Source organism: Thermobia domestica, chromosome 1 (assembly GCF_964235325.1).
Source record: "Thermobia domestica chromosome 1, izTheDome1.hap1.1, whole genome shotgun sequence".
Taxonomy (NCBI): domain Eukaryota; kingdom Metazoa; phylum Arthropoda; class Insecta; order Zygentoma; family Lepismatidae; genus Thermobia; species Thermobia domestica.
Genome location: NC_137454.1, coordinates 280,952,633 through 280,963,911, shown reverse-complemented (window position 1 = coordinate 280,963,911; position 11,279 = coordinate 280,952,633). Strand labels below are relative to the sequence as shown.

At 35.3% G+C, this 11,279-nt stretch overlaps 1 protein-coding gene across 5 annotated transcripts in view; it reads right to left on the bottom strand.

Annotated features, from left to right (window-relative positions):
• LOC145661112 (extracellular matrix organizing protein FRAS1-like) overlaps nt 1-11,279 on the bottom strand; it is a 3,375,101-nt gene that overhangs the window by 7,755 nt on the left and 3,356,067 nt on the right. The gene's annotated exons all lie outside the window — the stretch shown is intronic.

The following is an 11,279-nucleotide window of genomic DNA, read 5'->3' as shown; positions in this document are numbered from 1 at the left end:
GGAAGGAACTGGAAAGTGAAGTAAAATATTGAATTTATTGGTTCGAACCTAGTATCTACATTGTCTGCCAAATATAAATTAGCTTCTGTAACCAAGATGTCTTACGAAAATATAGAAACAAACACGAAAACTCTTATTTTGAGGTTGTGTAACATACGGATTTTATGGATTTTATGTCACTGGTTATTAAATATTTATAGAAAAGGTGTCTCTAGGAATAGTTTATATTATTATATTATTTTGTACCGAAAAAGTTTTTTCGTTCTTGCCTATTCTTTTGTTTTTGTTGGTTATGCCCTCTGGTGGGACGTACTAGCTATCTCTATAGGTGGCCATAGTTGTGCTAGAACGTCCGAGGGAGGAAGTATAATGGTTGTTTCGCTACTATTATCATAATTTGTGATCGAGTTATTGTATCAAAAAGTTATTCTATATACATAATCTACGAGTGATATTCAAAGTTTAATTCTGCTGAAGTTTAAAATTCGAATGTAATCATGAAGTTTAAAGTGGGGTGCTGTAATCTCATGTCGGCTATTTGTTCTATTCGATAGCAGGGATTGGCTTAATAAGGCAGCAAGGTACGTAAGTTTCATGCTTTTCCTTCCTTCATTATATTATTCTTGCATTTAAAGGGCCGTTTGCCATTTTGTTAGTTTTAGGCACTTTGCCTATAGCTTTTCTACCTTTTTTCTAAATTGAATTAGATTCCTGCATTATTACCAATCGGCGTGACTAATTAGAACAAGTTAGCTGGTACTGAGGCAAATAGTTTACGCTGCTAATTGGATAATAGCCTAAGATTGAATCTATTTAAATTCTCTTTCCATTATCACAAAGGCCATAATGCAATACTGATTGTTGAATTGTTAAATATATGTTGATTATTGGGTTCTTGAAAGTTTAAATATACTGTTTGAATTTTCTAAAGGAGATTGGTTGTACAAGTATTATTTTATGAACTCAAATCCTACTACTACTATTCAGAGATTTATTTTCATAGCATTGCTTGTTAGTAGCGATAATATATTACGTATCCTTTCTATATTTCAGTGTGGAATTACGAAACCACTAAAATTAATATCGGGGGAACCGATCGATGTGTTTTCCTCTCCCACCCATACGTATACGCTAATTTTCGAATCTGAGGTTATATATAATTCAATTGAAAATACTAAGATACCGAAATTAGTGTAATATAAGTATGGCTACAGTTGGAAGTGATACGCACCGTGGCTAAGAGCCTTATTTGTTAAGAAAAAGAGAGCAATCAAAAGTAGTCTCGGTGCTTAAGTGGGTAGAGCGGTGGACTAATAGTTCTCATAATATTTTGACATCAGATCGAATCCCATCCCATCTCATATTTTTTCCTTTTTTCTTTTTACAAAACATTTTAGGAAGTGTATAATTTTCATGTTAATAAGAACCGAAACAATATACGTGTAATAAGGAAATAACTTATTGATAGCATCCTGTAATCGACGTATTTATTCAGGATTAGAGTACAGGGTGTACCAAAAAGATTCATCCACTTTGGCAAGTCTGTATTTCTGAAACTAACAAACATATACAAATAGTTTTTGTTCTGCATGACAGTGAAACTCAAAAAGTTTTTATTGCACCTGTTCATAGGTGTTCAATGTGCTGCCCGTGAGATGCACGGCATATGTCCATGCGGTATTCAAATTCGTCCCAAACTGCAGCTAACATGTATTCAGTTACAGCTTGCACAGCTGCCGTTATGCGATGTCGCAGTTCATTCAATGTGTTTGGTAATGGAGGCACATAAACGGATTCTTTTATAACCCCCCCACAGAAATAATCATATACAGTAAGGTCAGCTGACTTTGGAGGCCATTAACGCTGCATCATTTGGTCCAGTGCGACCGATCCATCGTTGTGGAATCGTTGGATTTAAAAATCCTTGCTATCAAGGTAGGTTATCCCCATCACAGTGTTCTCGGCAAAGAAAAATGGACCGTACACCTTTTTTTCGGGAAACTGCATAAAACACATTAACTTTTGGCGAGTCCCTCACATGTTGTACAACTTCATGTGGGTGTTCCGTTCCCCATATTCGCACATTATGGCGGTTCACATTACCGTTCAAATGGCATGTTGCCTCGTCACTAAACACTAAGCGTTGAACAAAACTGTCGTCCTCTGCAATCTTGCCAAGAATGAAATTACAAAACTCCATACGTCGTTCTTTGTCACTTGTAGTAGCTGAATTCTATATGGTTTCATGTGCAAACGACGACGCAACACACGCCAGACGGACATCGAGGGCATGTTGAGCTGTCGAGTTGCACGACGAACGGATTTTTGCGCCTGCGTGTAAAATATTGTGGACACGCTCCACGTCTGCGTCGGACACTCGAGGACGTCCCGGTGATTTTCCCTTACACAAACAACCTGTTGTTCGGAATTGTTCATGCCATCGCCTAATGCTCTGTGCGGTAGGAGGATCCACACCATACTTAGTACGAAAGTCACGTTGAACAGTTATCACTGACTTGCACTCCGCAAAACGTAGTACACAAAACGCTTTCTGTTGTCCAGATGCCATTTTAACCAGAATCGTAGTGGGCGTTCACTCAAGCACACTGTTGCTACTTAGCGAAAACCATGTACAACTAGAGATTAAAATTGTGCTTCCTTAAAACTCTATTTGTTTAAATTTAAAAGTATTGACCGTTATCACCTGTGCACCTCAGGGAACAATTCGCTAGTAATTATTTGTTTTTGCCCTTTGTTTTAGCATATTGTTGTTTATAAATTTCTTTGTCTATGGTTTTGCATATACGTGGTATGGACATTAAATTTTGACTTCTACGCCATATGCATTTAATTATATACACACTTATAGAACAAACACAACATACTTGACAAACTTGGAATATATTGTTTGTGTATGGAAAATCATACACGCGGCGCTGCACAGGATAGCCGTGTGTATGGAATTCCATACACATGGCAGTCAACTTCTTAAAAATTGTATAATAATAGGCAATAATAATAATAATAATAATCTTAAATAAATTAAAAACTCTCTGGGCACAATTGCACTAATTAAAAATAATTTGTGTACTTCTCGTGTAACTGAAGAAGGACTGAATCGCTGTTGCTTTTAATATGCGAAGAAAGTGTCCAACTGTCAAATGGTATGCTACATAAAATGCCCTACGTAACATTATGTAGTATAGAGTCATCATTTCTAGATTGTCTAAAGAACATTTTTGTTTTAGCAAGAAATGAAGAAAATGCTTAGTTTTAACCTAGTAGATAGTTTGCAGATTTAAGGGAAAATGCACCGAACTGTCAGATATTAAAGGTAATTCTGCTTAATGGAGTAAGACACTGTAAATAGTTGATTGTTTGAAATATACTGGAAGTGACAGAGCCATTACCTGATGGAAATATCGAAAGAGATATGTTAATGGTGTTAGTTGCAAACTGTTGTAGAAATGAAAAATTTAAGGAAATCTCTAAAACTGAAACCACATATCCAAACTGATAAGTAAAACTCCAAAATATTACTAGAGCAAACAAATGTATTGATAACCTGTGTTACAGTTTCAGGCATATTATTCTCATATCAAAACTACGATAGAAGTAAATCATGAATATAGGTGAATTTACAGTTTTGGAATACCAACAATTGATTCTGCTAGATGTAAATTTTGGGAAGACTCTTTTATAAGGCTTTAGATTAATTTATTAGTTTGTTTGTTCATTAGCTTCTCCCCACACACTTGAAGCAGATTGTAATCGGTCAAGGGTGTTTTGGAAATATGGGGAACATCTTCCAACTTCGACTTCTGAATAATCCGTCTAGGATGAATTCGAATCAAGGCTGTCCCATGGAAAGGTAGGAAAAGTGAGACAATCGCGCCAAGCACTACGATCGAAACACTCCTCATTCAAAGCTTAGACTCTGCAGGAAAAGTAACAAGTTTATTATTTGTAATTTATTTTTTGGGTTCAAAATATTTTGCGATATACCATCGTTTTGTAAAATATTTTTATGATTGTATACTATTAATTTCGAAAATTGTACTCATAATGTAATATCCCATCATGGATTTGAAAAAATCAAAGTTCGAACAAAGAAAATCTCTTCATGTTTGATATGTAAGTCTCATCTTCATTATTCATCAATTTATTTTAGTCCTAGGCAAAGCGAATCGACGGTGAAAACATTCATTTAGATAGTTAATCAGGAAATGCCTGCTGCTATTTTCTGCGGGGAACGTTTACTAGAATCTTCGTTGAGGAATTTTATACGCCTTCACCAAGCGATGTTGGTCTTCAAGATTTTAAAATAACGTTGAACATTACACCTTCATATCCATTAAGGAAACACGCCAGATATCTGGTTGCCAACGGATAGTTAGCGATTAGTTATAGCGCTGTGCTAGACCAAACTCTGTACTACGAGAGAAGCAGTAAAACCGCAGTGTTAAGTGATCTAAGCAGACGGTGATAGTAGGCGACCTCTGTGATTTTGAAAGGTATTGTTGCGGTCGGTTATGTATCCCGAGCCAGACAAAGGTGGCAAGTGTGTTGGGTGTGTAGCCAAGGACAGCGTCAAGAGGAACGGAGTTCGAAGTAACCTCTCAGTGGCAGCTACCTCAGAGCATTAAAGCGGATCATCTCTCTGAATTATCATGCGACTGGAGTTTAAAAGACGGAAGAACTTTAGCAGCATCTCCCAAAACCTGTGTTTACAATCACAGTCCGTTGCGAGTTACATGGACATGGAAATGCGGAGTGGGGTTGCACGGGCCATAGCGGCTTACCAAAATGTCCATGGCGCGGCGAACATGCAACATGGATTGCTGATGATTGAAAAAGTGTGATATCGTGTAATGAATCATCATTCACCTTACTTCAAAGCACGGGCAGTGTTTATATGAGGCGGATGCCCAAGGAAACGTATAATCCGTAGTGCATCTGCCCAAAGGAGAAACGACTCTGTGATACTGTGGGGTCACAATACCAAGGTTTTCAGAGAATTCTGTGCTGACACTTATCGGTCACGTCACTGCTCGTGATTATGTCGCCATTCTATAGGACCATGTGTATCCTATAGTCTAGATATTGTTGTTGCAATAACGAAATGTTTTAAGATGATAATGGGTCTATTCACACAGCTTGAGCCCTTGATGCATGGTTTGAACATCACGATGAAGTTGGACATCTGCCTAATCAACGTATCTGATTATAATTGAATATTTGTATTCCGTTTAGGACATACGAATCCGGTACTGATTTCCGCCCACGTCCTCTCTCAAGGAGCGTAGTGATGCACTGCAAGCGAGGTGTTGTAGTATTTTACTTGTTACCATTTACGATCTTTAAGACTCCATTTTACATCGCATTAGATCTGTTCGAAGGCAAAGGTGGTTCAACACCTGTTAATTCATTACGTTGCACACTTTTTAAGGTGTTTCTATTAAATTCATATAGATTTGAATGTATTATGCATAGTTACCTCCATAGGTTAAAATAGTTGGAAGGGATTTGGGGATCCGGGCCCCCAGAACCCATCCCTTGACTACGTCGCTGGCGTTTTGTCCCATCAACCATTCATTTACCTATATAAAATCCAGTTTTTAAGCTACGAGGAAGAAAAGCGCCCTGAATTTATGAACTCGGAAGAACATCATCACTGCACCCAAACGTGTTCCCGAAGACGCACTAAACCGAGCAAGCCTGCCCGCTAAAATATCTTTCATGACTACCAATCAATTGTTGTAAGGAGTTATGCATTATTTAAAAAAAAAAAATAATCCAAAGAATCGGGTAACCAATAATAGTGTAAAAGATTCCAACCGTAAAAGATTTTGTTGCTGCTATAGTAACCAATGGTGGGGTAATTTAAAATATCTTTATCCGTCGATATGAAACCACCACTGCGAACCATCACAATGTTGAACGCTGTGAAATGCGCAAACCTGTCCGTAAGCATCCATCAATGACTTACAGACATGGTGTTGTAAAATTCACTTCGATACACACCTACATATTGTCATTGTAACTTTAAAAAATCTGCTGTGTGTGAAATTTAAAATTTAAAATTAGATAAAAAAAAAAAAGACTGCATTGTTTGGTTGGCAGCAGGAAAAAACTCCGATATGTGCAACTGCTGGACGCCCATTATTGTTACCTTCTAACATAAAATCAACTGTGTGACTTTGCCAACAGCAGAAAATGATAGGAGCAGTTTGACTGCAACTTTATATAGCGGAGTTTGTTTTATAACGTAACAAACCCTTAAATGAACGATATCACACAACGGTTGTAGGTATATGTTCAATACCAAACTGCACCTACATCTGTAAAAATCATACTTTGAGCAAAATCTGCACACAGAACTTTTTGAAATCTCAGCAACGATATGCATTTTAATATAACTCCTCAAACGTTGATGTATACTGTCTATGATTTGAAATATAAAACCCTTCCCTAATCTCTCCCATCGATGACTGCCTTTTCTGGTATTTCAGTACCTTCTTGTCCGAGCAACTTTAGCTGGAGACTGGTGACTAAACCTGGTGTTGTAATTTTCATTTTTTACCGTTCAAAGTGACTCATATAAGATGAATGAACATTTCAGTCGCTCCAACCTCTTTTAAATAACATATCCTTGATATCTTCCTAATATTGTATGCTTTGTTTGAGTGATTGATTTATTTGATTTGGCTTATTTAACACCCCTTTCATGCGCCAATTTGTTATCTATATCTTAATGTGGGAGTCGAATTTCGGGCCTTGTACTTAAGCCGCTTTGCCACAAGAGGCACATGGGAATTTTTCTTTTGATTTCCTTATGAATATTGCGAATGGTATGACTTTTAAAACTATGTTTAAAAAAGAATACACATCGACACACAAGATGATAATCTGAAACCTACGAAATATATTGAATTGTATTTAATTTGTTCTCACGCTACCAAAACAGTATTTATGCTTTTTTATTCCAGCCTTTTAATATAAGCATTTCACAATACTGTCTGTTTTAGGATGATAGAATTCTAGTACATGCATATGCTATCTTCGGAAATACAGCAGTTTCGCTTATCCAACATAAGCAGGCAGGTAGAACGCCGGATAATATGGATGTGTTACGAAAATACCTACTAAAAGTCAAACTATAATATAATTTTACACATTATGTAGCTAATAATCATGTTTTGTAACAAATAATTGCACTGCACTGAATCAGGGACGTATCCAGCGTGGGGTCCAGCGTGTACCCCCCGAAACTCAAGCCCATTTTAAACCTGTTTTTACCCATTTGTGGTTCTTTTATATCACATTACTTTGAGTCAGTGTCCGAACTTTGGGCAATGTGTTGTCTTGTTATAATTCTAAGAACATGCCGTACATCCCATTGATGCCAGGTGGAATTAAAGAACACTTTTAAATAGGATTAAAATTTCGTTTCCGTTCTGTTTATAACAATAATATATTAGAACAATACATTCATCGCGTTTCTTGCTGTTTTTTATGTGATATATGTAGCAGACAGTTTTCTTTAATTACATGTCTCTCGAAAATATTTTTGATTTCGTTTGTGCTACAATGCAGTTTCTTAGTAGTAAGAAAAGGAAACCGGTTCATAAATGAAAACTAGGAAAAAGTTTAAGAATACAGAAATGTTGCATTATTATTATTATTATTATTATTATTATTATTATTATTATTATTATTATTATTGTTGTTGTTATTATTGTTAAAACATTAGAATTACGTGTTTACAAAGATTCGTGTTGGGCCTACTCCGAAAGGAAAACCTAGATACGTGCTTGCAATGAATGATAGATATATGAGTCGTGGTGTAGACGGGCGTGCTAGACAATAGAGTCGAGAGCATCAAAAAACAAACTAACAACAACTTGCAGTTCTTGTTGCCGATTGATGCTATTTTTTTCTACAATGGTATGTCGGATAATATAGTATGTGGAATAAACGAAGGTAAGATAAGCGAGACCATGGCGTATTGGTTTTTCATGCACCTAAACCTGTAAAATATTTGCATAAAAAAACACCTTTCACTCCCTAGCTAAATTTGTGGGTATGATAGCACATCTTGCATTATAAAGTATAGTCTTATAAAGAAAATATATTTTTAACATGCTGAAAAGCTAAAGAATTACCAATTTCAATAATTTGCTATACCTTTCTTAATAACGGGAAACTTGTCCATTTCATCACGTTTGGTACTAAGATGTCTGTTTCTGTATATATGCTTCACTATTTGTTGGGGGCAAAATTGTTCTTTTTCCAAGAAAAGAAAACGAGAGAAGAAGCTATACAACAGCATAAACTGAAAACAACCGGTGTTACCAATAGTACTCTAATCCTGAATAAATACGTTGATTAAAGAATACTATCAATAGGTTATTTCTCTATTACATGTATATTGTTTTGGTTCTTATTAACATGAAAATTATACTCTTCCTATAATGTTTTGTAAAAAAAAAAGAAAAGGATGGAATGAGATGGGATTGGATTCGATCTGGTGTCAAAATAGTATAAGAACTATTAGTCCGCCACTCTACCCACTTTACGAGACTACCGTTTGTTTGCTTTATGTGTTTAAAAGAAATAATGCTCGCAGCCATGGTGCGTATCACTTCCAACCTGAAGAAAAGAGTTTTCGTGTTTGTTTCTATATTTTCGTAAGACATCTTTGTTACAGACGCTAATTTATATTTGGCAGACAATCTAGACACTTGGTTTAAACCAATAAATTCAATATTTTACTTCACTTTCCAGTTCCTTCCTTTAGCTCGTTCACTGCCTATTTTCAATTTCCCTTCGCAATCGTGCTCTACTACTGCAAAAATCCCTCGAAAGCACGATTGCCAATATACACAAAACCGAGCATAATTTTGTTTTTTGCTTATATTTTTATTATTTTATTATATTTTTGGAAATATCTCCTTAGATGGATTGCCTGCTTTTATCTCCACTCACTTACTAATAACTGAATTTTACCCATAAACGTAAGGAAAATGGAATAAATGGGAAAAATCGTGAGTTAGAATATATGCGCATTTTTTTTTTTTTTTTTAGCATAGGGGTACATAATCTACTATTAACATGGGCTCTTAATTACGATTAAGCTTAAATCTATGCATTGGCAAGTACATAAACCTTCCACAGAATAATCTGTTCCCCACACACTATCTCAGCTAAAACTGAGCCGGATTATATATGTTTAGGTTGCAAGAGCACACTACCAGTTCCGGTGGAATATTATTTTAGCAGATAATAACTACAATAGGATTGTCAAAATTCAAAGTCTATTGATTTTTTTCGTTTAGTTCAAATATATTCGTCAGACAAGTTGTTAATATTATCATATGAATTGATTATTTATGGTAAAAGTGAAAGCGAAGTCAATACCATAAAAACGACAAGAAGGAAAAGCTAGACAAACATGAACAGTAAAATATAAAGAAAAATCATACAGCTACTTGTTCCTTGAAATCGGAATTATTATATACCTAAAGTACAAGCATCATTTTATATATTTAAGTTAAAGGATTTCATCAGCTTTGTCCTCACTTTTCAACTTTTTTTAAAACCTCACAAAAATCAAAGAATAATACTAAATTTTTCTCCGTAATTTTTCAGTGAGCGTATGTACAAAATACTACTCAGTATATTTGTCAATATTATCGAAATTATCTTCTTTTTTCTGCAATCCATCATCTATACCTAGTGACATCATAACTGGGAAGAACAGGTATTCTTTGACAATTCATGACATTAAATACCTAAATAATAAAGCTCCCGATGACATCAACACCTTAACCGATGAATGGACTTTAACTAAAAAGGATGACCATTTAGAACATAAAAAGTATGAATAAAAAACTTTACTTCTTCAGTTTGCTAATCTATAGATTACCATCTCTGCTAATTCACAACTTTAATATAAGGGCATTGAAGTTTTTCCACTGAAGGTGGAATATTTCTGGTGACTAATAAGAAAACCTATATACTTATTTGTCATATATTGTACAGCAAAAGGTATAATATGCAGAACGTTAAAAATTGAACACAAAGAAGCCGCCATGTGATTAATCTAGATATGCGGGCCATAAACCCTGGAAACGTCAATTGAAAGCAGGCCAATGGACCTCAATTCAGTAATAGACAAGTGTATGTGAACCACTAAACATGTAGTTCCAGCAGGATTCCGTCATGTTGTGTCTGCGGATTACATTTCCGTGATATTTGTTTCAGTGTTGGATGGAATCTACCCATACTAATAATTAATATAGAATTCAGGATTTTAGGAAGCGAATACACAACGGCATGCAGGATCCCAACAGCTGCATCATAGTAAAGACCCCGTGGACACTCACCTTATGGGCAATATGAATTGACAGTACGGTGGTCACTACAATTATTCCTCCCATGACATGTTTCTCTAAGAGTATAATTATATTAGAGAATGACTGACTTTCGTATGTAGGTCAAAAGAAAACCGTTATGTAGGTCACTACAGAGTGAAAGTAGTAGCGCAATGTAGGACATATTAATTTTATAATTGCATTGTTATCATCGTGAACCATTTGTAGCTCACGTGATCCTGTCAAATTTAAATATTGCATTGTCATTAACGTCAACCATTTGTAGCTCACGTGATCATGTTAATTTTAAGTTATGCTTTCTCCTAATTTGAAAAAAAAACTTATTTTTTCACTCATGAACATGAACACTTCTAAATTTTACTTTGTCATCATTGTAACCATTTGTAGCTCATATTCTGTCGTTAACTTAAATTTTGATTAGTAACTATTTTCAAAGTTTATTTTTGTAAACAAAAGGTAATTTTATTTTAAAAGAAATATCAATGGGAATATGGACTTATTTATTTAAAAATACATAAAAAGGTTATCAATGAACCATCTTTCTTATATAGTAAGTTTTCTAAGAGTCACTTTCTCATCCCATGTGCGATTTGATGGTAGAGTATTGTGGATGGTATTATTTTGTTCCGTATAAGGTAGGGAATTATAAAAGTGATGGTGGCCATTTCAGACCCGCGACTGGGAGGGAGGAGGAGGAGGAATATGATTAGTCATCGCTTGCTTAACCTCTTATAACTACGCTCCTAATCATTCGATTTTAATTTTCTTTTTTTAAAGAGACAGGTCCGAGTACGTCCTACACATTGTTATTAGCACCTTTTACGTAAATGCTGACATTTTGGTTAAAATGTAAAACAAAAGATTTTTCCTAAGAAAAAATTT